Source organism: Passer domesticus, chromosome 9 (assembly GCF_036417665.1).
Source record: "Passer domesticus isolate bPasDom1 chromosome 9, bPasDom1.hap1, whole genome shotgun sequence".
Classification (NCBI taxonomy): Eukaryota; Metazoa; Chordata; class Aves; order Passeriformes; family Passeridae; genus Passer; species Passer domesticus.
Genome location: NC_087482.1, coordinates 25,152,535 through 25,178,598, shown reverse-complemented (window position 1 = coordinate 25,178,598; position 26,064 = coordinate 25,152,535). Strand labels below are relative to the sequence as shown.

The 26,064-nt window shown below is 48.0% G+C and overlaps 1 protein-coding gene and 1 long non-coding RNA gene across 15 annotated transcripts in view; both read left to right on the top strand.

The window, feature by feature from the left end:
• IQSEC1 (IQ motif and Sec7 domain ArfGEF 1) overlaps nt 1–26,064 on the top strand; it is a 281,322-nt gene that overhangs the window by 175,982 nt on the left and 79,276 nt on the right. The window lies entirely within an intron of this gene.
• Nucleotides 490–16,072, top strand: LOC135307730 (uncharacterized). The gene is made up of 2 exons (XR_010368396.1): nt 490–806; nt 15,586–16,072. It is a non-coding gene; the product is annotated as an uncharacterized LOC135307730 (long non-coding RNA).

Here is a 26,064-nt window from a genome sequence, read left to right as displayed (position 1 = left end):
AAACACCTTGGCCTGCCACAAAACCAGGGTGTTCAAGGACTGAATAACTCCAAAGTTGGGGTAAAAAGAATATATACATTTATATAAAATACATATAAATATATAATATATGTATTATATATTGTATGTAACACATAAATACACATATATGTATGTGTGTATATATATATACACACACACACACTCCTATATGACATAGGCCACAAAAATAGAAATTTTTTTTTTTGCATGTGTAAGGATTTATTTGCCTATGAAGAGCTGCTCAGCAGTGGGCCTGAGGCTGATGAGCTCTGTGTCTGGATAAGGAGCGCTGTTCCTCCTCCCAGGTACACTCACACCTCGATGGAATCAGCCCCTCATGCAATTCCAGGAGCTGCCAGCTGAGTTCCCTCTCTTCCCTCTCCATCGCAGCTTCCTGCCAATGTGGGCTCACTCCTCTGCCTGCTCTAATGGAGTGGTGCCCTGGCCAAGCACCTTGCTAAAGCCCTCAGCACAGGTGGCTGATAATCTGTTTTAATTATAGTTAACGTGCTTAATTTCAGAAGTGATGTTTAAAGCTCACAGGAGGTTCCAAAGAGCTTTCCAGCTCTGCCTTCCCAGCCTGGCTGCAGTCACACAGCCTCCAGCTCACAGGCTTTTAAATTATTTACCCAAAATTGTTTTTGAAGAAAGAATTAAAAATTAAAAAAAAAAAAAAGGAAAGAAATTGAAGTTTAAATCTATTAAGAACTTGATAGAGGGATGGAATGGAAATAAGAACTCTCATAAGAGCACTTCAGCTTCTGGTGATCTGCAGGGAATAATGGGTGAGTTTTGGAAATCTCGTTGCTTTTTATTCCCCCCCTCAGTTTCTCCCTGTTTCCCCTTTCAAATATCTACTCCACTTACTTTGCATTTCCAGTGCCTTTTGCAGTGCTCAGCCCTGTTAGCAGGTGAACAGAGTGATGTGAATTGGTAATTCCCTTCCTAGAAGGGGTCCTGGCTGCTCTGCACGTGATGCCTCCTGCTCTGGGGCTTGGTTTGTTGATTGGTTTTTTGGGTTTTTTTGGTGGTTTTTTTTTTGGGGTTTTTTGTGGTTTTTTGGGGTTTTTTTGTTTGTTTTTAATTTGGCTGTAGAAAGGAAAGCTGTGCATGTGTTAAACTTTCTGGCTGCTTGCAGTAGCAGAGGGGCTGACAGGCTGCCTGGGCAGCTGCTGAATTTCATCCTATCATTTCAACAGAAACTAAACCCTGCTCTCCTCAGCACCCCACACACAGCAATCTGTCTTCCAGGCGAAATTAAAACCAGTTTTAGCATCTGCCTAGCCGTGTAATGCAGCAGTGCAGAGGTGTGGAGAACAAAGGCAGTGGGCAGGCAGGAGGATGTGTGTGTATCCCCTCATTTTGTGTTCTGCAGCTCAGGACAGTCATTTGCTGAAAATTATCCCTGTTCCGTGTGAAGTGTGCTCAGCCAGGATCAATATTGAGCAACAAAAGGTGCTAAACCTTCTCCTTTAGTCTTTGGTGCTGAATTTTAGCTCGCTGAGGCTCCCAGGGCTGCTCTCACTGTGTGAGTAGCTGGAGATAACCCTGCAAGAGACATTTCTTTCTAGCCTTTGCTTTAATTTCCCTGCTATTTAATAGTCCTCCTTTTAGCCCGTGCAGTGCCCGAGTAAGTTTTCTCCCTGAAAAAATGATTCTGGTACTTTGCAACTGAGACATTGAGATAATTGCTTTTCCCAGCCCTTGCTCTGTAGTTGCATAGGTTTTATATCTGTTCCCCTCTTCAAAGTATTCCTCCTCCAGTATTCCCAAGCACAGCTGGAGAGTCCAAAGAGCAGTTTGGAAATTCTATCAAGGCAGTATTGAAATGTCAGCTACTGTAACCGCGTGGGTTTTCAGTTCCTTAGTGTCACAGCTCCAGATGTGATGTGAAAACAATCATCCAAATGCACAAACTGCAGCCAAAGATGCTGGGATTGCAGAGATTGTTTATGCTTTAACAATAAAGCAGTGATTTTCTATCTTACGTGATTTCTAGGCTATTAAATTCTTTATGTTATGGTGAGCAAGCTTGCAAAACCTACACGTGATGAAGCTGCAGATGTTTTGGCAGCAATGGAAATTTGGTATTGTGCTACTGCCTCATCAGCTACTGCTCTCTGTTGGGTTTGGGGTGAGTTTTAGCAGTTTCGGGGCTGAAATGAAACAAGAAGTGTATTTGATAGAGCAATAAACTGCCTGGTGGGGCAGGGCAGGGCAGTTCTGGGAATTCAGACCTGGGTTTCTCCAGACTGCAGGAGGAGCTGCACGTGCTGTCTGTGCTGGGAGCATTAACTCAGGGCTGTTGTCGTGCCAGGGCTCATTTGAGAGGGTCATGGCACTTTGTGTGATACCAGAGGCCATAAAACGTGGTGTGATTTGGGATTCTGCCCAAACCTGCCCCACATCCAGGCCTGTTGCTGAGGGAACTGGATCTGGCACATGTTGGGCAGCACAGGGAAATTCACTTTGTTCTTTACTCCACACCTCTTCTTTCCCTCTCACCCCTTCTCTAAAATTTTATCTACAAGGCTTCCCCCAGCATTTTCAGGTGGAACAAGAGCAGACTGAGGGGTGACTGGGAATTTGGGTGGTCACATCGTTTTCAACCATGGGGTTCAGGCCATTGTTCCTCCACTGGGGGTTAACAGAGAATGGAAAAGGTGAAAAACCAAAGAGGGCCAAGTACTGGAAGAGGCAATGTCAGCTTGGTACAAGGCTCTGGAAGAAACGGGCAGCTGGAGCAGGGATGAAAGAGGTGTTTGGGGAGAGCCCAAATCTCCTGAGGGCCTGAAGGGAATCATTTAAGTCCTCAGTCTTTGTTATTGAGCCAAACTGCCCTCCTTTGCCACCAACTGCTTTGCAAAAGGTCATCCTTCCTCTGGGTCTCATTGCAGGGACACATAATGTGGATATTTTGCTGGTTTGGAGTTAAATAGTGTGTGTTCAGATGGCAAAGGAGGCAATTACTCTGCTTTACAGAGGTAACAATTCTCAGTTACAGGCACTCAGGCAATCACACATCTGGCTAGTGGAATTGTTGCTGGGGATACAAAAAAAAAAAAAAAAGAACCAAAACCAAACCTTATGAAGATCTGAAAGATATTTACACTTTAAATATGTCATCCAATCTGTAGTACAAAACTTTGCCTGCCCAAGTAAGGGAGAACTGTGATATACGTATGTATCAATGTGAATTACAGATAAAACAATACCTACAAGACTCCAAAGGGAAGTTTTACTGTTTCAAAGTGGGATCAAATTCATTCAGTTCAGTGCTGGAGTCCCCAGCAAAGCCTGTCTGTCGTGCCTGCTCTCAGGGCTGGATATTTGATGTTTATCCTCACATATGAGCTAGGCTGAAATTCCTGTGATGCAGAAAAATATTTGTAAACTTTCAAGGCCAGATTTGCTGCCCAGGTGTGAGCTTCGATAGGTTTGAGGAGGGCTGAGTGTTGGTTCAGGGCTGTTTTTAGTTAAAAATGCAGTGGGTGCATCAGCTGTGCCAGTAAAGGAAGATGCTCTGGCATCTGAAGGGAAGTTCTTTATTTAGCAGGAATATGGAGTGTGAAATGCCACAGCTGAACAGGTAATTGAAGGAGACAGTCAGCCCTGCTCAGTACCCCCAGTGTCCCTGGCTGGGGGAATTATTCAGGCTTTTAAAGTCCCATTGAAGTGCTCTGCTGGCCTCGTGGAAAATCCTCTGTTCCGTGCTCACTCCCACTCAGGAGACCTTGAGAACCTGAAAATTTAGTACTACAAAATAGGCTTAACTCTTGCAGAAGGTTCCATTTAGTGTTGATGCACGTGGAAAATTAGAAAAGCTAAAAATGCACTGCTTTATCATGCATTCAGGAGGTTCTGTACAAGGCAAAGGCAACTTTTTGAAACACGTGCAAAAAATTTGGTGATAATTTGGACAGTACAATGTGTGTCCTGTACACGCAGTGCACATGTTCCTTGTTTTCCAGCGAAAAAGGGAGTTTGTGTTCCAGTGGGAACAAAAGGGATAAAATAATAAAGATTTCAGGAGGGATGTGTCTGGGGGCAGAAGTGGCTCAGTCCCAGCTGCCTGGGCAGTGAGGCTGAAGGTTGTGCCTTCACCCAGGAAACCCCCCCAGCTTCCAGGTCAGCTGCTCTGTCCTTGGCCAGGGATGGAGCTCATGGTGGCCTTAAACCAGAACAGACTCAGTTATTGCTTAGATTTGCTTAAAATTTAACCTACCATTCATTTTGTCATCTGATGTAAAATAAAATGAAATAAATCCCGATTTATCAGTGTAAAGAGGGTTTCACTTCCTCTGCCACAAGCCAGTCCTTGATGCAGCTGAATGATCACAAGTTCAGATTTTTGAGGCAGAATCCCAGGACAGCCAGAGCTGGAAGGAGCCCACACGGGTCAGGTGATTTGTGACCTGCAGTGCTGTGGTTAGGGTTTAACCTGGGCTGGGGAATGGTAATTATTCACTTCTGAGCAGCAATGGCTCTGCCGTGATCAAATAAAATCTGTGTGTTATCTAAGTGGCTCAGGGTGATGTGAGCACCTATAAAAATCCGAGTGCAGGCACGTGGAGGAAAGGCAGGTGACTCTGGGGATGCATCATCCAGGAGCTGCTCCCAGTGATAAGCAGAGCACTGCAAATCCCTGCCACTGCAGTCACAGGGCAATATTTTAATTATTAATGCAAAAAGAATTTGAGTGGCATTAATTGCAGCTGGTAAATTTGTCACCAAAGGCAGAGGAGAGGAATTGAGCTAATTTATTGTGCTTTGGAAGGCAGGTGAGGAAATGTTGTCACTTCTTACAGAGTAATGTTTTCTATTCTGCTTTCCACAAGAGAAAGAGCACCTGTCCAAGGAGCACATCTGGATAAACTGAATCCAAATGCTTTCAGCAGAGTGGGCCAAGGAATTCTCTCCAACATGTAACTAATTGTTTTATGGGGATGGGGAAAACAGAAGCCAGAGCAGTGCAAGTTAATGTAATTTTTATCTTGGAGGAGAAAGGAATGATTTAGACAATTGCTAATGTGTGGGAATCTGCTACTGATTTTTGACAGAACTGTGGAACAGTCAGAATGCAAATTAATTCTGGTGGCCTGGCTCTGTAATTGATGGGGCATTTATGGACTTGAATTGAAACAGACTTGACTTCTGTCTCAGAGCATGCTGTGGGTTTGTGCAGGGTGCCAGGTGTCCAAGGCAGTGCTCTCCAAACCCTTGGATGTAATTCTGATGGTTCCCCAAACGTGGCTGTAAATCAGAATTACTGCAGAGCAGCCAGGTTTAAGTGGAGTCATAAGGATGCTGCACTCCATAAATGTTAATATTCTGTTCCAACAATCATGGTTCAGTCTGTGGGGACACAGAGGGCCAGAGGTGGCAGCTCTGGGGTAGTTTGGGGAGGAGAGTCCAAGCAAACAATGTGCATATTTTAACAGGTAATAGGTGACTAGCTCATAGGTGATTTTAATAGGTAATCTTAATTTTAATGGGTAATAGTTGAATGTAAAGCAGAGAGTCTGTAACTGGGGTTGGAGCCCACACCGAGTGGGAATCCTGTCCCAGGGAATTGGTTCTGTAGAGCTCAGCAAGCTGGTGAGAGGCAGATGGAGCTTTGGTGGATACAGTAAGATTATCTCAGACCTGCTCTGAGTCCCTCCAGAGTCTGGGAAGGCTTGGAAGGATTTTGGTGGCTTCTCCTTGTGGAAACTCAGTGTGTGGGTTGTGTTTTCAGGTATCAGGACAAATTGCTGCTGAGATTCCTGTTTTCTGTTCTGTCAGACAGTCTCATTAATAACTCCAGCACCCAGGCAGGGATGTTTCAGAGGCAGCTGCAGCACAGGATGGGGAGCACCCATCATCAGCTGCTGCTGCAGACAAAGGACTCAGGGCTTAGGACTGACACCTTCAGCTGCACAATCAGCCCTGGCTGGACGTTTGAGGATGGTTTTTCTGTTTTTTAATAATTTCCTCCCATGGCAAACCAAACTCTCCCTTACTATTGCCTGAGGCCAGGGTTTATCAGCTGTCAGACTGCAATTAATCTATTTAAATAAATAAAGCATTTCCAGCTGTAATGAAGATGTGCAGGTGTCTTCAGAGTTCCAGCTCTTGAGGAGGGACCTCCTGACATCCCTGGGCAGTGGGAGTTTGTACCTTTAGAGTAAATGTGAATTAAAAATGTCCAGTTTGTACATTCCTGAGTTCCTGTAGGGCACAGACCTGCGCAGCACATGTATCTTGAAAGGATGAGGTGCTGAGCATGCCCTGCAAGGGTCTGATCTCTGCATGTTCTGGGTATTTGTGTAAATTGATGATATGCCCCACCATGACATCACTTAGCTGGGATTTCGGCAGAGTGTGCATGTGCTTTGCAGAAGTACAAACTAATCCCATTTTGGGCTAAAAAAAGCCCAGTTTGTGGGCAGAGTGCTGGTTCAGAGCCTCCCATTCCATTGCCCTGTCCCCCAGGGGATTTCCTCCAGCATTACCTCAGCTTTGGTGCCATAGAACTACATCACTGAAAATGGGCAGGTGTTTCTCATACCTCATAATTCATTCTGAATATCTTAACTGTAAGAAATAATTGTTTTACTTCAACGCTGAGCCTAAGCACTGCTGGCTGTTACTGTTCACATGATAAAGAGAGGCAAATCCCTCCCCCTAGGAGGCCCTGGGGAGTTTGGTACCACTTGGGTGCTGAGCCCTGCTGGTGGCACCAGACACCCAAAATGCCCAAGGTGTGCTGTGTCCTTGGTCCTGACTGCAGCCTGCTCCTCCCACAGCAAATGAAAGCTGATTCCCTCTCTCAGTGTGTCCAACAGAACAGTTCCTTCCTGGGAAAACGTTCCCAGGGTGCTGTTTTTGCCAATTCATCCCCCAGAGGAAAAGCTTGCTGAAGAGCAGGGAGGGAAGATGAATGCTGCTCATTTGCTGGAGATGGGGACAGGCTGCAGCCTGTGCCAGCTCAGCACAGTACCCTGCTCAGTAACAGTTTTTAATGCAGCCATTTCCCTTTTCTCCATGTCTGCAGTGATGCTCTGGTTCTGCTTTCTGCTGCCACGCTTCACATCTCCTGTAAGAAATGGAGGTACGGGTCATGGGGAGTTAATTGGGAGCTCAGCTCTTCCCACAGGCCACGGAAAGAGCATTTGGAAACAGAAATAGAAAAGCTGCCCTAATGTTCCTCCAGCCCTGGCCTTTTCAAAGAGCTTTGACTCGTGTCCTTCATGGGCTGGGGATGGGGCTGAAGGGTCCCTCAAGGGGCTTGGGGTGATGTCTGTGGCAAAGTGCAGTGAGCTGACATCAAGAGAGGACACCAGACCAACCTTACCTTTATCTCCACATAAATACCCTTTTAAAAATACAGCTATTTTTAGGAGCTGTGAGTTAGCACCATTCTTTCTGTGTTTCCATCCTTCAGCTGAGCACTTGGCATTTTAGCAGGAGGGGTTTTTAAAGCTGACCTTGTTCCAAACTAAAGGATAAATTCCTGTTTGCTGGGTATCTTGGGCATTTTTCATGATCCAACTCTTTGCTTGATTCACCAAAGCTCTTAGCAGTCATACAACCAAATACACACCCACTATTACAGGCAAAGGAAAGTTATTCCAAATATTGATATTGCCTATGGATTTCTTTAGCTTTGTTTCCCTTTTTTTCCTGTTTGTAAAGGTGGAAAGAGACCTTCTCTCTTCTTCACTTAGGCTCTTCTTCACTTAGGAGGGGGAGAAAAATGTTTATTTAAAGTGAATAAAAACTAATTATCATATCCAGGATTGAAAGTTAAGAGTTCTATTTCCAGCTCTCATTAGTAGCTTCTGAGTTTGTTGTGTAACACCAGGTTCTTTTGGGGAGAAAGGGCTGGTAAAACAATAAATCAGTTTTTCTAAGAGATCAATTTAAGGAATTGATCTTTTGAATCAGTATTACACCTGGGAAGAGCTGTGCATATGCTGGATTGATGGACTGTAAAGTACACTCATCAAGAGGGAAATGGAAAAATGTTATTCTTCCTGTCCCACTTGTCACTCTGGTATTTATTTCCAAAGAGCAGCTACTCCTTGGGAAAATTGCAGCAGCTTGAAAGTCAGCCGTGCCTATGCTTTCTTTTCAAAATATATTGATTTGTACATTTTTTAGTGGCAGCTCTCTCTGTGCCCTCTGTCAGAGCTGGTGCTGGGTGGTTCCTGGGGCAGGGATCCCCCTGGGGAAGAGGTGCTGCTGTGGCAGCATTTATGGCCAAAGGGCACATCAGGAGTGCCAGAGTGGGAGATGGAAATCCCCTGAGCCCCTGGCCAGCCCTCCACACACCGACAGGAGGAGAATGAAGGGTGGTGCCAACCCTGGCACTGGTGAGAGGGGCAGGGGCTCTGGGTGATGCATAAACATGGGAAAAGCAGCAGTTCCAGGGAGCTGAGGCTGAAATGGGAATTCCTGGCCTTTCAGCACTAATCCCTTCCACTTCAAGCAAGGATGTTGTATGTTTTTTTCTCATAATTCAGTCATTTTTGACAGTTTGCTGCTTGCAGAACTAGAAATCTTTCCATTTAATTTGCTTCCAGGTCATGCACTCTTGTGCCAATGCTAATTTTGGATTTCCAGCCCATATTCTCACCCCAGCTTGTGCTGTAAAGGCCATTCTGACCCTTCCTGTGGCTCTGTGGGGCTCAGGGACTGGATCCTTGGCTGCCCACAGAGAAGCTCCCACTCCTCCAGGCAGACAGGGTGACGTGGTATTTGCTTTTCCTCAGCTTTGGGCTGGACAGAGGCCTGAGCCCTGTCCCACAGCAGGGCAGAGGTGGTGGTGAAGTTAAATCAGGAGCAGGCAGCATTCCCAGAGGGAAGTCCTGGTGCAGGGACCTTGCTGAGACCCTTGGGCAGCTGGCAGGTTGTCCAGTTTTAACTTCTTTTCTGCCAGGATCAGGATAAAGTGCACTGGACAGTATTTCTTGTTGGGACTCAGATGTTTATTAATTTTATCCATGTTACAGTCTCACAAACCCTGAGTTCTACAGCACTCCAACAAACTGAAAATCTCTCTCTACAAGGCCTTTTAAGGATAAACTGTCCAATTAAGAAATGACACCAGATTTATTTTCACTTTTAACCCAATAACCAACCACCCATGCCTGCAATGGGGACTTTTTTATCCAATTACACAAAACCACCCAAACCCATGGAGAAAAAGGTGAAGAAGAAGGTGAAGATGAAGGACCAGCCTCTACCCTAAAACCTCCATCTTGCTTTATATATATCACTATATTCTAAACCCTTAAACTCTGAGTTCCCCACCCTGTGATATCACACACTTCTATTCAAACTGCACACCCACAATCCCAGTTCTGTCATTCCATTTTGGAAGCTTCTCCACAGCCTCAGGTCAATGCAGTGTTCTCTTGGGGGTCAGTGCCTGGCAGCACAGAAAGTCTGGAATTCTCAGTTTCCAGGGCTCCAGCAGCAGGTGAGATGGTGTAACTCCAGAGCTGTGGTTCCTTGCCAGGCAGCCCCGTGGCACTCCAGCATTAATGAATTCAGGTTTTTTAGTGCCCAATTCCCAGGCTTTTCCTCATGTCCCTGATCTTGCACTGACAGTTCTACCGAAAAAAGAAACAAAACCTTCCTCAGCCTCATGTAATTTTTACAGCTTCTGATTTGTACCACACCTGAAAATCCCCACAGCAGCATTATCCTGCTTTATCTGTTTCTCTGGGATTTTCACTGCTGTGGGAAAACTGCCAGGGAGCTCCAACAAACTCCTCAGGAGCTGGAGGAGCTGTGGAGGTGTACCTGTACATACACACTCAACTCCCACAGGCATTCCCTCTGTTTCTTCATTTTAAAGATGGAAAGGAAAGGAAAGGAAAGGAAAGGAAAGGAAAGGAAAGGAAAGGAAAGGAAAGGAAAGGAAAGGAAAGGAAAGGAAAGGAAAGGAAAGGAAAGGAAAGGAAAGGAAAGGAAAGGAAAGGAAAGGAAAGGAAAGGAAAAAGGAAAGGAGAGGAGAAAGGAAAGGAGAAAGGAAAGGAAAGGCAGAGAAAAGGGTTTGGAAATAAATTTCATCTTTTGCTCCAAAATACCTCATTTTATCCATGGAGATGAGGCAGAGCAGTAGCACAGAAGATCCACAGTTGTGTTTCCCCTGCTAGAGGATCTCTGATTTTATAGATCAAGTCCTTTAACACATTATCTGAAAAATTAATCAAGTTCTTGTCTTCATCTTCTGGGAGAGAGTGGGAGGAGGAGCCTGCAGGTAAAAGCCCATCAGACAGAAAGCACAGAGGAGCAGGTGAAGTAAGGACCACTTTGCCTGTTAAATCTCTCCTTTAAGCAATGTTGACATTGATGGAAATGTTCTTTTTTTGGTGATTTCTCTGATAGTTTGTGATTATAAGGCACTGAAACTCACAGGTTTCTAAAAATGAGTTACACATCATAACTTGTGCATTTATTGGGTGTGTGGAGGTCTGTCCTGGCAGGAGGGGAAAGCAGCTCAGTGAGAAGGTTTGGGCAAGTCTGGCAGACAGGAAGTAGAACTATAAATATTTTTCCCATATTTCCAATATTTTTCCAGTATTATAAATATTTTCCCAAAACCTTCCTACAGATTCCTTTAGCGCTGTTTCCCTCTCTCTTCCTTTCTGGAATGATGGAAACAGACCCTCTCTTCTTTCCTGAGGAGAAGGAGAAGAAGGGTTTTTAAAGTGAATAAAAATTAATTGTTACAGCAGATTGAAAGTCAAGGGCTCTATTTCCAGCTCTGTGGCTGGCTCCTGATTGCTCCTTGGCACGGGGGCACCTCGTGACTCACATTCCAAAGGAGAGCTCCTGGTCCTGGATGAGCTGCAGCTGCTGCAGGACCCGTGAGAGGAGCAAGGCCAGGGACCACGTGGGGAACTGAACCTCCCCTCCCAAAAAACCCAACCAAAAACCTAAGAAACATCCCTAAAGCCAGAGGGTTTGGGGATGGATGAGGGGGTTGGGTTTTCCAGCCAGAAATCTGCCTGGTCCTTGTCACTGTGCAGCAGCTGAGAGTAGTGTCAAAACCTTAACCTTGCCCCATCTCAAGATTCTTATCTGCAGAAAGGGGAAGAAACGATTTTCTTCAAAATATTCACCTTTTAACATGGTTTCCTTGAACTATATAAGACTCTGGTCCAGTCAAACAATCCACAGAATTGTCCAGCAAAGCAAAAGCTGCCCACATAATTTGAATCTTGAGTCTACAGAAGGTCTGCACTTTTCACTGATCATTGGGTGGGGTTAAAAGCACCAGGCAGAGGCTCTCACCTGGGCACAGCCCAGCCCCCAGTCCCTCTGTTCCAGTTGTTGCTCCTTGTAAGAACGTGGAAAAAATTCTGTTAAACTCCAATTTCCTTTTTATTCTAGGCCAATAATTTCCCTATGCATTTTTTTTCCTTTGGGCTGTTCTGCATCTGAGCCTCCTTTTTTCTGAAAAATTAGTTAAAAACAAAAAAAGGCTGAAAATCTCAATAACAAAGAAAGCAAATCCCGATGATTCAGATTCAAAACCCTTTTTCCAAGTCCAAGTGCTGTTCCCTGTGAGAAAGAGATGAGCTGCTTTTTGCAAAATGGACCTTGGAAAATGAATTTTATTATGAACCTCTCTCTTTGTAATATGCTTATCTCATTTAGTCACAGTCAAGTATTAAAATTTTATATCAGTCATGACTGTATATTCATGGGCTGCAGGTCCTAGGGATGATTTTCTGTGACTTGCATTTTGGACCAGTTCTGAGGAGATACAAATGAGCAGTCTGTGCTGGGAAGCCTTTACAAACTGTAGTTAAATATGGAGAAGTCTTAAAAATTAAATCGAGATTTTGCTCTTTCATGGCCATAAGTGTAGAAGAGAAAAAAGGCAAACATTAAATAACTGGAGACTGGGTAAAAGGACCAAATTCATCTTGTTTTCCTGAGGAATGGTCATGTGCAAGTGGGCTCTTTGTCTAAGCAAGACAGGAGAGGGTTTGCCTGACTCACCTGGTGCAGGGAGCACCTCAAGGCACAGCTAAATCACAGCCCCTGCTTCAATAAGCAATTAAACATAACCATGATCAGGATATTCCAAATGCAGCTGCCGAGGTTGTGTGGCAGGAGTGCAAAGGGAGCCAGGATCAGCAGGAGCACCTTGAATTCTGGGAAGCACTTCAGGTGCAGCAGGCGAGAGGAACATTGCTGAGAGCCTTCCCAAGGCCCTGGAGAGAGATGAGGAGCCAGGAGCAAATGCAGCGTGACAGGGAAGGGTCCTGGCAGAGCCCGGGGGTGGGAAAGGCTCCGTGGGAAGTGACAGAGCAGAATTCCCCTGGGGTTTTGGTGTAAATGAGCTCTGCATTGTGGGGGGTGGGATGTGGGCAGCTGGGACCTGCCAGCATCAGGTCAGGGGCTGGGAGTCATAAAACACTGGCAGGGTGGAAAGGGCATTCCTGGACCTGCCCAAATTCCTGGAACTGCCCGTCTTTGGGGGATGTGGAGCATGGATAGGGGAGGAAGGAGGGAGGGTTTGCTGAGGGTGATCAGTCTCAATAAGGAAGATCAAAGTGGAACCAACCAAATAACAGAGGCCAAACCCTTGCAAAATTTGGATATTTGGAAACAACTTCTGTTTGCACTAAACCCGATGCAAGTACCTAATTCACAGAATCCTGGAATGGTTCGGGTTGGAAGAGTTCTCAAAGCCCATCCAGTGCCACTCCTGCCATGCCAGGGACACCTTCCACTGTCCCAGGGTGCTCCAAGCTCTGTCCAGCCTGGCTTGGGCATTGCCAGGGATCCGGGGCAGCCACAGCTGCTCTGGGCACCCTGTTCCTGTGTTTTACCACCCTCACTGTAAAAAACTTCTTTCTTCTATCGCATCCCAGTTTATGCTGCCCTGAGAGTGTCACCACCAGCTCTTTGATGCATTTCCTGAAATAGATTTGTGTCAACATTTGAATCTGCTTCAGCTTTCCAGTGCTGTGATTTCCCAGCTGTGCAGTGCTGTGCTGCTCCTGGGTGGGTTGGTTGGGTTGTGATCACTCTGATTTTGGAGTGCAGTCACTGCAGTGGTCCCCATGCCCCCCTCAATGTGTGCCCTGCCAGCAATTAAACTTCCAGCTGGGAAATAAGGAGAATGTGGCTGAGGCTGCCTCACTAAAGGAATGAACGTATATCAAATAAACTGCAGCAAAGTGACAAAAAGAGTCCCTGCAAGGCCAGGGATGTGATGTTACAGGAGCCTGTGACAGCAGGCTCTGACTGAGGGGAGCTGATGCCTTTACCCACACACAGACAAATGGATCTCTTCTCTGGGAAGGGAGCAGCACTCCCAACAAAGGGGGCAGGGATTGTTCTCATCCCTGGGAAATGCCCCACATCACCCTCAGCACATGCAGTGTCTGTAGAGTGCAGTGACCAACGTGCAGGAGGAGAGCAGGTACAAACTCCAGCCAGCCTCAAGATTATTCACTGTCACTGGTAAGGCTGTTCAGCATTTGAATAGATACCCCTCATTAGGGGTTTATTTTAATGAATTAATGGAGTGTGCAGTGATTCTCCATTTTTAATCAAAATTCTTGCCTCTGACTTTTTTTGGGTTTTTTTGTTGTTTTTTTGGGGGGTTTTTTTGCCTATGCTTCCCTATCTGTGAAGCACAGCCAGTTACAGGGCTGCTGCCCCTCCCTCAGCCATGCTCTGAGGGCTGGCAGCTGGTTCCCTGCAGTGTGGAATGTTTGATCCCATCTCAGGTGTGGCAGCAGCACCAGAGGCCCTGGCTGCAGAGCCCCCTTCACTGAGCTGCAGCCTCAGACCTCGGGAAGGACGAGCAAGGTGCAAAGGAACCTGCAGCAGCACAGCTCCAGCCTGGTGTGGAGCTGCCCACAGCCACTCACTCACTGTTGTTCTGCCTCTGAAATAGCCAGGAGGAAAATTAAAATATATACAGGGAACATGTTTCTCTATTTCCCAGATTTTCACGGGGCCCAGCACTGGCTGAGCTTTATTTCAGTCCCCAGCGGTTTCCCCTCTTTGCAGATGAGCTGGGAGGTGTCAGCTACAGGATTCATCTCTGCTTCCACAGACAGCAGCAATGAAATCATCTGGCTTGATGTTCTTGCATATCTCCATTGCTGGTGCTAAAATATTGCCAGCAATAGCAAATAGCTAAAGCTGCTATCTGTCCTCTAATTCCCAGCCCTCTGTGCTGTAATTTCTTACCTCTTGCCTGGGTATTATTCTAAAGGTGATTGAAATGGCTCTGTGGGTGACAGCACATAGGTGCTACCTTCAGCTCTGTTTTGGCAGTCAGTAGTCCATAATGAAAAAAAATCGATTTGAATTTATCTTAAAAAATTAAATCCTGTGAGATGATGGTGAAAAAATCATAGTGAAAATGAATTACTCAAGAGTGATTTCGTTTTGACCCCCATAACTCTCAGAGGCCATAGTTGTTGCACCCAGCAGGTAACATTTGCTTGAGTTTATCTGCTTTTATTAATATGCTTATGGAGGGAAGGTTTCTGAATTTATGAAGGTTCCAAGACCTTTTGCAGTTGTATTTATGGGCTAGAGAGCCATCCTGGCCAGGACACCTCCAGGGTACTAAATCCACCCCAGTCTGCGTGACCCCAGTCCAGGCCCTGCAGTGCTGAATTTGACAGGCCAGGCTGGAGTGGTTTTGCTCTGGGCTGCAGAACCAAGGCAGTGCCTGACCACAATGCAGTGTCCTGGGCTGAGGTTTCCCAAGGAAATAAGGGATAGTTGGAATAGCTTGCTCAGCCATGGTCACTGCTGGCCCAGCAGGTGCCTTGGCTCTAGGAGCGCTGGCTCTTGTTGGGGAGGAGCTTGGAATTGTTTCCTTAGGCTGTGCTAAAATATAAAATACACAGGCTGTGTGCTCTGTCTGTGCACGGGGCTGGGGCGGGGTCAGGAGGGCTGGGATGGGGATTTTGTTCAGTGGCACAGCCCAAACCTGGCACAGCCCAAACCTGGCTCATACCCCTGGAGGGGCAGGCACACAGGATGGCAGCTGTGAGCAGGAGCTGAGGCAGCCCAGAGGCAGGAAGGCAGCACAGTTCGGACTGATGCCCTTTTAGCTGCAATTTGCAATCTGCAGCCAGTCAAGGCAGAGCTTCCTGACACTTTTATCTTGTCTGTGGGCCTGCTTTAGGACAAGGGTAATTCTGATAAATGCTTGTTAGGACTTCCCTGAGTTTCCAGGGGTAAAGAAAAGTGAGGTCAGAATTGCGTGGTGTTGAGCTTTGTCTGCTCTGACTTTGAGGAGAACACCCCTGAGAAGGTGCTGGACTTTTAGCTGAGGTAAAAGGTGCAAGTTATGCTGTTTTAAAGCAAACCAGCCACTCCAGTGTCATTCCACAACTTTTATCAGGATTTCTGCAAACGCTGCCTTTCCTGGGACCAGAGCCCTTTTGGACTCCTCAGGCTCTGACTGGTTTTCCCACGCCCCAGTGCCTCATCCCAGGTGTCTGGGCTCCACACTGGGAGCTTTTCTGCCTCTGAAGGTCAAAATCCTCCTGGTGACATCACAACTGATGTGCTTCCAAACAGGCTGAGCCCACGGAGTCACTGCGAGGCTTCAGGATGAAAACATAAGGAGAAGTGAATCAGCTCTTATGAAACAATGACCTCCTCCATCTCCCCAAACAACTTCAGCAGTGCAGCAAAAATAACACCCAGGAACCAAGCTGTTCCCAGGGTGAGCAAGGGATCAGGTTTGCAGCTCGGGGCTCTGACGGAGCAGGAGGATGGATGCCCTCCTCCAGTCAGCCCCAGCCAGATCATTGCTCACCACACTCCAGCTCCAGCTGCTCTGGAAGCATGCAGCCTTGATACTCCTGGGTTTTATTCTAATTATTGCGGCAGTGATAGAAATTGTTCTTACCAATATGGATTTCAATAACATTTTGCACTTATTCAGCATCTTTGCACTGAGAATCTCAGAAGTGCTGAACAGAAGGCAGTGGAAATCATCTCCAGTTTTTCCTCAGGGGAAGCTGAAGCAGGCTGGTAAGGACCTCTGGTGTGGATTGATAGTTCTCAGGTTTTGGAGAGGCAGCACATTCAGATTTTTTAGGGTTTTCTTGCTGTTCTTTCCCCCCCCCCCCATCTTTACTGGAAAGCCATTCCAGGAGGATGCAGGAGGCACCTCAGTCACTGGGAAGATGTCTGAGGTTTTGGGCTGGGTGTGTTTTGACCTTGAGCCCTGAAGAGAGAGCTGTGTGCTCTCAGTGACAGATTGCATGGCCAGGATGAGGAAGGGAGCCTGTCACAGATCAGCTCTCTGCAGAAGGGACTCTCTGGACACGCTGTCATCCAGCAGCGACCTCACACAGGAGACAGGTCCTGGCTGCACTGGAGGGCTTGGGCTCCTGCCAGAGGAACACCTCAGGAGGATGAGGGGACAGCCCAGCACACAGGGCTGCTCCTGTAGCCTTTGTGTTTCTGGACTTCCCTTCCCAGCTGAATTCCCTTCCTCCTGGTTCTGGGTGGCCGCATTCCCGTGCTCGTGACCATGGCTCTGCAGGGAGCTCACCTGGCAGCCAAGGCTTTGTCCCAAACACACCTCAGCTCCCAGGCCCTTGGAACACCACATTTCTCCTGAAATGGGATGACATTTCTCCTTAAAGGGGTGAAAAATCCCCTGTGTCTCCTAAAAGCATCCACTCCGTGTTCCCCCTCAGAGGAGAGCCGAGAGCTTGGGGTGATGGGGGGTGTGGGAAGGAGCAGTCCCTGGGACAGCAAACTGGAAAGATTTCCTGTCCCTGGGGAGGACAAAATGAGGGAAGGAGAGGGAACAGCCAGCAGATGACCCAGTGCGGTTTGGGACTGGGGTTTGGGACTGGCAGCCTGGTGCAGCCCCTGGTTAGCAGGGAGCTGGGGAGGGTTTGTCACGAGGGGAACACCTCGTCTGTCAGTCCTGAGTCACATTTCTGCCATGCTTCCCAGTCCTTGGAAGAGCTTCCAGTACCTTGTAGAGACTTTGAAAGTCTCCATTAGTGATGCCAGCCCAGAAAACTAACTGAGCTGAATGAAATGCAGTGATTTTATCATCAGAGGAGTAAGAACTGAAGCAGGCCACAGAAACCCTTTATCAAATTTGAGAAAAGGGCTGTAAAAGCCTTGGGCTCTGAGTGCAGCCCAGCTGAACTCGTGGTATTTCCGTGCCAGACAGGGACAGGGGCACTTCCCTACCTCTGGCTAAAGGCAGTCAGTAGTGTGCTGCAGTCAGGTACCATCATCACACGCGCTGCACAGATGTCTGACAGGTAGGAGAGGCTGCATGCAGTCCTTCAGACGCTGTTTGTGCGGATTAAACTCCTAACATCAAGCTCCTGACCTGCCACTACATTTGCAAAACTCCAGAAAAGTAGTGGAGAAATTCTCGTTTAAAAATTTTCCTTTTCAAGGGATTTCTCTGCAAAAGTGAAAAAGATCTGCTAGTTGGTTGGACATATCTTAGTTTACTCTTTTCTTTACATGTGTATGATTTGCTGATGTTTGAACCATGACAACTGCTGAGCATCACTGGAAGAGTCTGTGCTGAGACTGTGCTAAAGAGCACGGTGAAAACTTCACTCAAGTTTGACCAGAAACAGCATAAACAGAGTTACTTTTTAAATGTAATCCATTATTTTAAACCCTAAATTTCTTTGGGCTGCCCTGCACCCAGAAACATCAGTGATCTGACCTGTGCTCTGTGTTTGAGTTCAAGCAGCACTGAAATGCCCCAGTAGCACAAGCACAGAGCAGGCAGCTCGGTGGTAAGGGAGATGGCTCTGCAGAAGAGAAGAGGTGGGGCAAAGGTGTTTTCTGTGGGAGGAGGAGAAGCCTGACCCACACATTTTTCAGAGGTTCCCAGAGTGTAAAACAGACCAGCTTTGGAGCCTGGGGGGTCTGACGGGGAGGAGGGTGGGTGCCTTCCTCCAGGGAGCCCCAGCCAGCTCCTGACAGGAGCTCAGCCCTCCAGTGCCCTGCAAAAAGCTGCCCGAGGCCAGGGGCAGGTGCAGGGAACACCGCGGGACCTCGGAGGGGCTGACACATTTCTGCCTGCTCCAGCGGTGTTTAAGAGGACAATCCGGAGGAAAAACCAACCATTAACAAAATTACACCCAGAAGACAGAACAGAAGACAGACACACAGTGAAAGTTGCGCTAGGGCATCCTGCCGCGGGTATTGTTCCATACGCGGAGCCGCGAGTTGCTGCTGGTGATAACCACGCTCCATTTTGGGCAGAGCAGCGCGGCAGCGAGCATCACCTGGGCGCTGGCGGGGAGAGCGGGCGGAGGGAGGCTGGGCGGGCGGCGGCAGCAGCGCTGCAGGGCTGCGGGGCGCTGACCTTGCGGTGCGGCCGCTCCCGCACGGGGCTGTGCCCGTCGCACCATGCTCGGCAAATGCGCCGAGCTGCACGGGAGCCCGGCCAGCCCCCGGCCCCAGCCCCCGGCAGCGCCCGGCGGAGCCCTCGCTGCGCATCCGCCGCAAAGGGGAGCTGTGGCAGCCCCGCCTGGAGGGCTGGTGCCGTCTGCCCGCGGCCCGCTGAAGTCAGAGGTAGGCGAATGATGCAGTGGAAGTCAGAGGTAGGCGAATGATGCAGTGCAGAAGTTGCTGCAGCACGGGCTTCGCTGCGGGGATGGTTTAACGTGTGGGGCTGGCGGTGGGGGGAAATGTTAGTAAATTCTGTTTCTGCATGTGTTGGGCTGGGGGGAGGCAAAGCCGGGCGTTCCGGGTGCAGCGGGTGACATTTTCTAGTTATACAGCTTTCTGTTATGCCTGAAGTAGTCATGTACGAGGATTTTGCTTCCCCGGTAATGACAGAAAGCCAGGCTTTTCAGGGCAGAGCTACTCGTTTAACTTGCTGGAATTAACGGAATGTCGTGTTTCATCCTTATAAATGCATATCAAGTTCTCAGCAGAAAAATAAGGGTGTTAATCATCGCAGCTGATGTGCTGTGTTATGTAGATTGCTGGCATTGATTCCAGGCTGGAGGTTCAGGTTTCTTATTTGCATTTAGTCAATCAAGCCCGTGCCCACCCTGAATCCCTTCGGGTGAATTTCTGTTGATTTTGTTGCTGGATGTATTTATTCTTCTTTGTGTATCCGCCTTTAAATAAATCATCGGAACAATAAACAATCCTACAGCAGAGGGAGCAGAATGTTTCGGTTCCATCGCTGCAATCCATGCAGTTGGGGAAGGAGGGGTTGATGCAAACCATGAGTGTGGTTCAGGTGGATAAAAATCGATCTCCTGGCAGTGCTGTCCATGGGAAGGTGCGGATCCGTGGGACAGACACGAGAATGGATTCTCAGCAGAGTTCCCCGAGCACTGGCCTGTGTCCATAGGTGTTCTGTCCTTATGTAAGGGCTGCCTGGGGGGAAGGGGCTGGGATTTAGGGGGCTTCGTTTATTTTTTATAGCTCTTAGTATATGTAATACATTTCTTGGGCCTAATACATTTTTACAACAATTTTGCTAGTTCCTGTCAGAGTCATTGGGTTTAAGAGATATTAGATTAGTGATAGTAGATTAATATATTTTTATTTTAATGAGGGGTTAATCACTGCTGGGCTTGCCAAATACCAGTTAGTGGGACTGCTCTGGGTTTGGTCTGACCGTGTTCCCTGAAAGCCGCGGAATGGCCGGAACGAGGGAAGCAGGAATCGGAGCTCAAGGGAGTTACAAGATTCCCATTAAAAACCCCAAGGTCTCGAGGAGCTGCTTGTCAGAAAGTCATGGGATCACAGCTGATGCTTTCAGGCTTTGCACAGCAGTTTGACCGGGAGATGGTGATCTTATGGAGCTTTTAATTTCCACATGCAGCTGGAAGTAAAGGAATGGAAAACCCCCTGAAGTCACAAGCTGAGTTAAAGTTAAAATTCATAGCCAGAGTGCTGTTTTATGGAGATCTTCAGGAGCAGAATGAGCAATGCCCTGATGTGCTGTAGGCTCGCTGGCAGGAATGGCAGCAGGTCCTGTGCTGTGGAGCAGGGGTGGGTCTGAGCCCTGGGAGTTTGGAGCTGAGTGCTGTGCACGGTGAGGGCTCATGGGCAGCGGGTTTGGGCGTGGGATGGGAGTGCCATGGAAATCTGGGGTGTCTTTAAGCAGGCTGGGAGGTGTCAGGTGGCTTAAAGGCTGTTTGGGCTGAGGAACTGTCCCTGGGAGAAGGTCACAGAGACACTCGGGTCCAAACTCCCCCCTTCTCCTGTGTTTTCCCAGGCCTTGTGCAGCCAGGAATGTGGGCACTGCTCTTCTCCTCAGCCAGGGCAGGACTTTGGGAAGTGCCTGCCAGGGTCTCTGCTGGATTCCTGAGGGTGGGTCACTCTCCTCATCCATGTGCAGCATCCAGGGGTCCACCCAGAAAGAGAGGAACTCTGCTTTGTGCTCTTCTAAGTGATTGAGGAAGAGAAAAATACTGCTTAATACCATTAAAAATGACCTTTAATTCCCCACTAAATTATCATTTGGTTTAAAACACAGTACTATTTGAAAGCAATAATCTAGGGTTTTTTTCCTAATATTAAAAAAAAAGTAAGTTAAAACAGGGGGCTTTGTCAGTTAAATGGTACTAAAAGATATTGGTCTGCAGCTTAGGGAAAAACCGAGGCCTTGAATTTATAAATGCATACCATTAGAATTGCAGCATTTGTGCTTGTAGTTACATACCTGGTCAGGTATTTGAAGATCCAGAGCATGTTTTTGGCTTTTCTGTAACCTGGACAGTAAAGACTGTGCACGTTGGATGTGAAAGTTTGGTATTCCATACACAAACTGAGGGGGAAATTGGGGACCTTCAAGTTCTTGGTGAAATGCTGGATTTCTGGAGGGCGAAGACACGAGTCAGGTGTCACTCCCAGCCGAGCCATGCCCTGCAGAACTCGGGGAACAGGGCACAGCCCCGGTGCTGAGGGGCAGCCCAGGGCTGGGCAGTGCCACAGCCAGGGACTCCTGCAGGGCTCCGAGCCCCCGGCTGAAATAAATGGGCAGGAGATCTTTCTCCTTTTTTAATGCCTTTATTAAGAAGAATCAGCTCAGGTGGGGAGAAATCGACGGGTTGCGCCCACGCCGCCGGAGCTCCCAGGCGTGGCACGGAGAAGGAGGATGATGCAGCTGTGTCCGCTGGTCTGCAGACAGAGCTGGGGATTCCGTCCTCACGAGAGATTAGCAGATTCCTGGCTTTTTTGTCTAACACCCCGGGGCTTCTCTTTAATCAACATCTTTTCAGGTTAGGGTGAGAAGAAATAAGGATCCAAGCAGGTATGGGACTACGTTCCCATCCTTAGGCGTCACTTAGGTCACTTGTTGGCTCGTAATTTTAGGGGGTTTCCTGGGAAAACTGTAAAAATCCGGGGCGCAATGCATTTCTCATCTGCATACTGGCTCTGATGTCACTGCTATTTTCCTCGTACTTGGAGGGTCTGTCCCGTGTCCCTCCCTGGCAAGCGGCCAGCATCAGGGGGACAATGGTTAATCACCAACCATTAACAGGTAATTGAAGAACTCCTCTTCAGCAGTGAAACTAACTTACAGCAACTGGTCTGACTTGTTTTTAACTCTGCAACCTAAAAAAAATATCGATACCTTTCTATTCATAACGCGGCTGTGCCTGGTGGGTGTGAGACACCCGAGCTGAGCACCGGGGCACGGCTGGGGCTGCTCAGCCCCCTGGGCTCCTGTGCTGCTGCTGGCACCGAGGAGGCTCTGCTGGGCAGTGCTGGGCAGTGCAGGGAGGGGAAGGGTCTTCCTGGCACCCAGTGCTTTGCTGGGGGGCATTCCCTGGGCAGGCACCGATTTTCGGAAGTCTTGTCTGTGAATGGCAGTGCTGTCACAGCAGAAATGCATCCCCTGCAAGGACAGCCAGGAGTCCAGCGCCACGGAGCAGCTGCAAGTTTAACCTGTAAGCTGTGCAGGTGTGCTGTTAAAAATCCCAGGCATCTCCCCTTCCCCAGCCTGCTGGGAACTGAAAACCTTCGGAGGGAAATTCTCTTTGTCCAGGAGAGAATTTTTATTCTGGAAGGAAAGAACGGCAGGGAAGAAGTTGGGACTTTTTTGAAAATTCTCCCAGGCAGAAGCCTCTGCATTTGTTAGAGGGGATTCCTTCAGAAGCAGGAAATTGAGATTTGGCAAAGCACAGAAGGTTGCCAGGCTGCTGTGCTGTGCCCATTGGAAAATTCACCTCCTGAAGGTGAGGAAAAAAGTCACCTCCTGAAGCATGAGAATGGAGATGACAGGAAAAGAAACAACTTTGGGGGAAAAAAAGTGCTTTACAGCAAGGCAAAACTATATTTTCATGCCTCTTGCAAGAAACAGCTTAGTGGCTGCTTCCTCCAACAGCTGCATTCACCGAAGTGAAACATCCTGCTGAAATTCAGTTTAATCCAGACTCCTCATTCCTTTAGATCTCTGAAAAAAAAATTCACAGACCTTCTACATATGAGGTGTGAGCAGCCTGGAGTTTAGGAAGTGTTTTGGGCACTTAGAAGTTTTCAAATGTGGGCAGTGGGAGCATGTACCTAGGGGATGCTGTCCAGGGGAAGTACCTTTTCCAGTAGGAATTGCTGATGTGGGAGCTGCCAGTCCCTGCTCAGTGTGGTGGCACTCAGAGGTCCAGGACTGGGCTGTGGTTTGGACGAGGGGGAGGAGAGTTGAATCTGCTGCCTGTTACCATTTTGTGTGTTGTGATAGCTGGTAGATCTGGAGTTGCAATAAGAACTCCTTCATATTTAATATCAGGCCTGAGGTGTCTGTGCCATAACCTGAAGGAAAATTAATTCCATGGACAATGACTTGGATCCCTGGTTTGGTGGGCTTTGCTGGGTTTTGTTTTGTTCCACAAAAACATAAATAAATGTGTTAAATCAGAACTACTTAGGTTTTCCTCCTGAAATGATTTTTATAAACATTTGCTGATTAAAATGCACAGCACAGGCACCCACAGCACAGATGCAAATGTCTTCATTTTCCAGATGGAAAGACTGAGGGAGAGGAAAGGAGCGAACGGTTTGTTCAGCTGCAGGGGAAAGTTGATATTAGAGGCAGAGTTGGATTTTAGAAACCTTCATTTCAGTCTGTGCTCTCCCAGCAGCCTGGGAGCACTAGGCAGGATCAGTTTCATAGGCTTGATCAATGAGATGGAGAAACACTTTTTTACAGGTGTGACTTTGTGTGTGTGCATGTGAGATGTGCAGGACACAGTGCCTGGCAAACACTTTTAGCTCTTTTGGGTCCAAGCAGCTCTCGAGGGGAGCTCCCCTCAGTGCCTTGCTGAATTGACAGGATAACTGGAGTGGGTGTAATCACGGGTTCCAGATGACAGCATTGACTGCATCCTGCTCCTTCTGGGGGTTGTTAAAATCCAGGGGAGCTCAGCTGCCCTGCCCTGAACTCCCGTATTGAGCACAGCGGTCGAAATAGCACCAACAGCACTGGCAACAGCCAACATCTGCAGGCACACGGGGAAAGGACACTCAGGAAAAGGATTTCTCCCACTCCTCCCAATTTTCTCAAGCCTTAGTGCAGTTCTGAAGTCCAGGGTGCAGAGGCAGAAAGCATCAGCAGCACAGCTGTGGTGGGATCACACTGAAGGACAAAACCCCAGTGTGAAGACCTCCTTGGGCTCCAGGCAAATACTTTCATACTCATGTTGTCCACTCCAACAGTATTTTCCTAAGATTTCAGCCAAGATTTGGATCAATTGAGATTCTTCAAGGCAGCAATCAGCAGAGGGGAAGGCAGGGATCAAAGAGTGTGGCTGGGGAAAATGGCCTGGTGTGCGTTTATTGTGTTACTCAGAGTGTGCAGTAAAGGCTGTTGGTTCAGCTGTATGCCCCTTCCACAGGGCTTCACCCGGAGAATATTCTTGGATTCAGTTCCAAAAGGGAAAAAAAAAAAAGGTATTTCCTTTTAGACACTGCTCTCTTTTTCCTTGTTTGATAGCTGCTGCCAAAGAGGGGTGGCCTGAGATGTGTTTCTTTCCAGCAAAGGGCCACAGGAAAACATTTCCTGGTAACCAGACCTTACTAGTTGGATACTATTTGTGGGAGACATTAGTATAACCTTGATGCTTTGCATCTCTTGATTAACATGATGAACAACCCAATGGAAAAATAAACCACTGTTCTGTTATCAGTACCAGAAGTGATGAGGTGGGAAATAAAAGGGCAGAGCAACACCCTGGTTTAGGTGTCAGAGCACAAGGCATTTGTATCCCAGAGAAGAGCATATCTGGGACCTTATGCTCCTAAATCAGTGGCACATGTGAATTTCCAAAGCGTTGCTGGGGGATCAGTGATGGTAACATTAACCTGCTGATCCAAGTGTGGAAGGCTGGCTGGAAAGGAAATGAGCCAAAGAAAATAATTGCGGGTTAAACTTCACTCTGCTCTCCTTCCTTCCCTTCCTGTTTGTGTGTTGCTGTGAGCCCTGTTGTCATGGGACTCCTCTGCAGTGCCATTTGTTTGTCTCTTCATTCCACCTGGACTTTGCCTCTTCCCAGTGCTCCTGCCTGATGCTCCGTTCATCTCCTCTCTCCGTGGCTCAGGAGCCGTGGCTGGCTTGGCTCAGCACCACCCAGAGCTTCTGCTCACCCTGCACAGCCCCTGGGGGCCCAGGAACCTGGGAGGAGAAGGAGGCTTTGGAGCAGGAGGTGCTGCAGGTGCCCAGCCTGGATTCCATCAGGATCCACTGCTGGGGCTGTGGAGCTCCCTGGGGTGGCTGTGCAGCACTGAGCTGGCCATGTCCAGCACCCTCAGCAGCCCCTGTCACACAGAGCTCACAGAGCTCACAGAGCTGACGCTCCAGACATGTTGCAGTGACAGCAGGGTGGACAGGGCACAGAAGAGCAGAGGACTTTGTTCCCTCACAGGTGCTGGCTCAGGCACTCCACAGCCAGATCATGGCTGGAATTCTGTATTCCCCCAGGAGTCCCAGTCCAGGTCTGACCAGCAGCAGTCCCTGGCTGGATGCCTGCACCCCTCTGCCTCCATCCTCCACAGATCCAGGAGCTTTGATTTTGCTCTTGTCCCCATTTCTGTAGGGTACTGAACAAAATCCCAGCCCCAGCCTTCCAGTTCAGCCTTCACAGCCACTGTTTTTGTGAAAAGATAAGGAAAACCAGAGAGGAGATTTATGTGCAACTTCTGTTTGGCTCCAGAGCTCTGCCATCAGTGGAGTGAATGAGGGAGCTGTCAGCTCTAGGAGAATACGAAGTGTTAGTATGCAAAAGGAGCAAAACTCCAGCAATTCTCATTGCCGAGCTTTCTGCACCCCGGTACAAGCTGTTTGTTAGGCACTGTCAGGTCTGGGAAGGCTGAAATAAAGCAAATGCCTGGTGTGCATGTTTGCATATCAATAGCAGAAGGGTTTGCTGGCTTGCTTTGAGGCAGAACAGAACAGACCTGGTGCTGGAGGTCGGGAGCAGCAGCAGGGCTGAGACCCCTGAGCCTGCAGTTGTTGTTGTGTGTGCTGTGCAAGCTTTCTTCTCTGCTGAGCCTCAGATATTTGTGTGAGTGCTCCAGCCTCCCCACAGCACTCTGGGTATGGTTACATCATCCTTCTGCTCTCAGCACCTCAGCTGATCTCTGTGCCCGCTGAAAAAGGATTCCAGCACCCAGCAAAGCAGATCCCAGCTGCTCCTGCCGGGATGAGCTGCTCCTTATGGAGCTAAACTGGACTTCTTCAAAGGAATCCAGCTTGTGCACCAAACCAGCAAATGAGAATTGTTTTCTTCGTGATTAGATTTTAATTGGATTGTGAACAGCCAGGTTTGTCTCTTTCTCCAGCCTGCCTTGGCACACTCAGTGTGCCTGGGCCTGTCATTAAGAACTGTTCTGGGAGCTTGGGCAGGGAGCCTCTCATTGCTCAGAGTATGAACTGCAGCTCACAGTGCAAGTGTGACAGCAGAGATATGTAGGAAGTTGAGTTTTATTAATCTGTTCCAGCTTGAAAACTATTTATCTGTAAATGGGAAAGCAGCATTCAAACCCAAGGCTAACACTATATATCTATATATCTATATATCTATATCTATCTATATC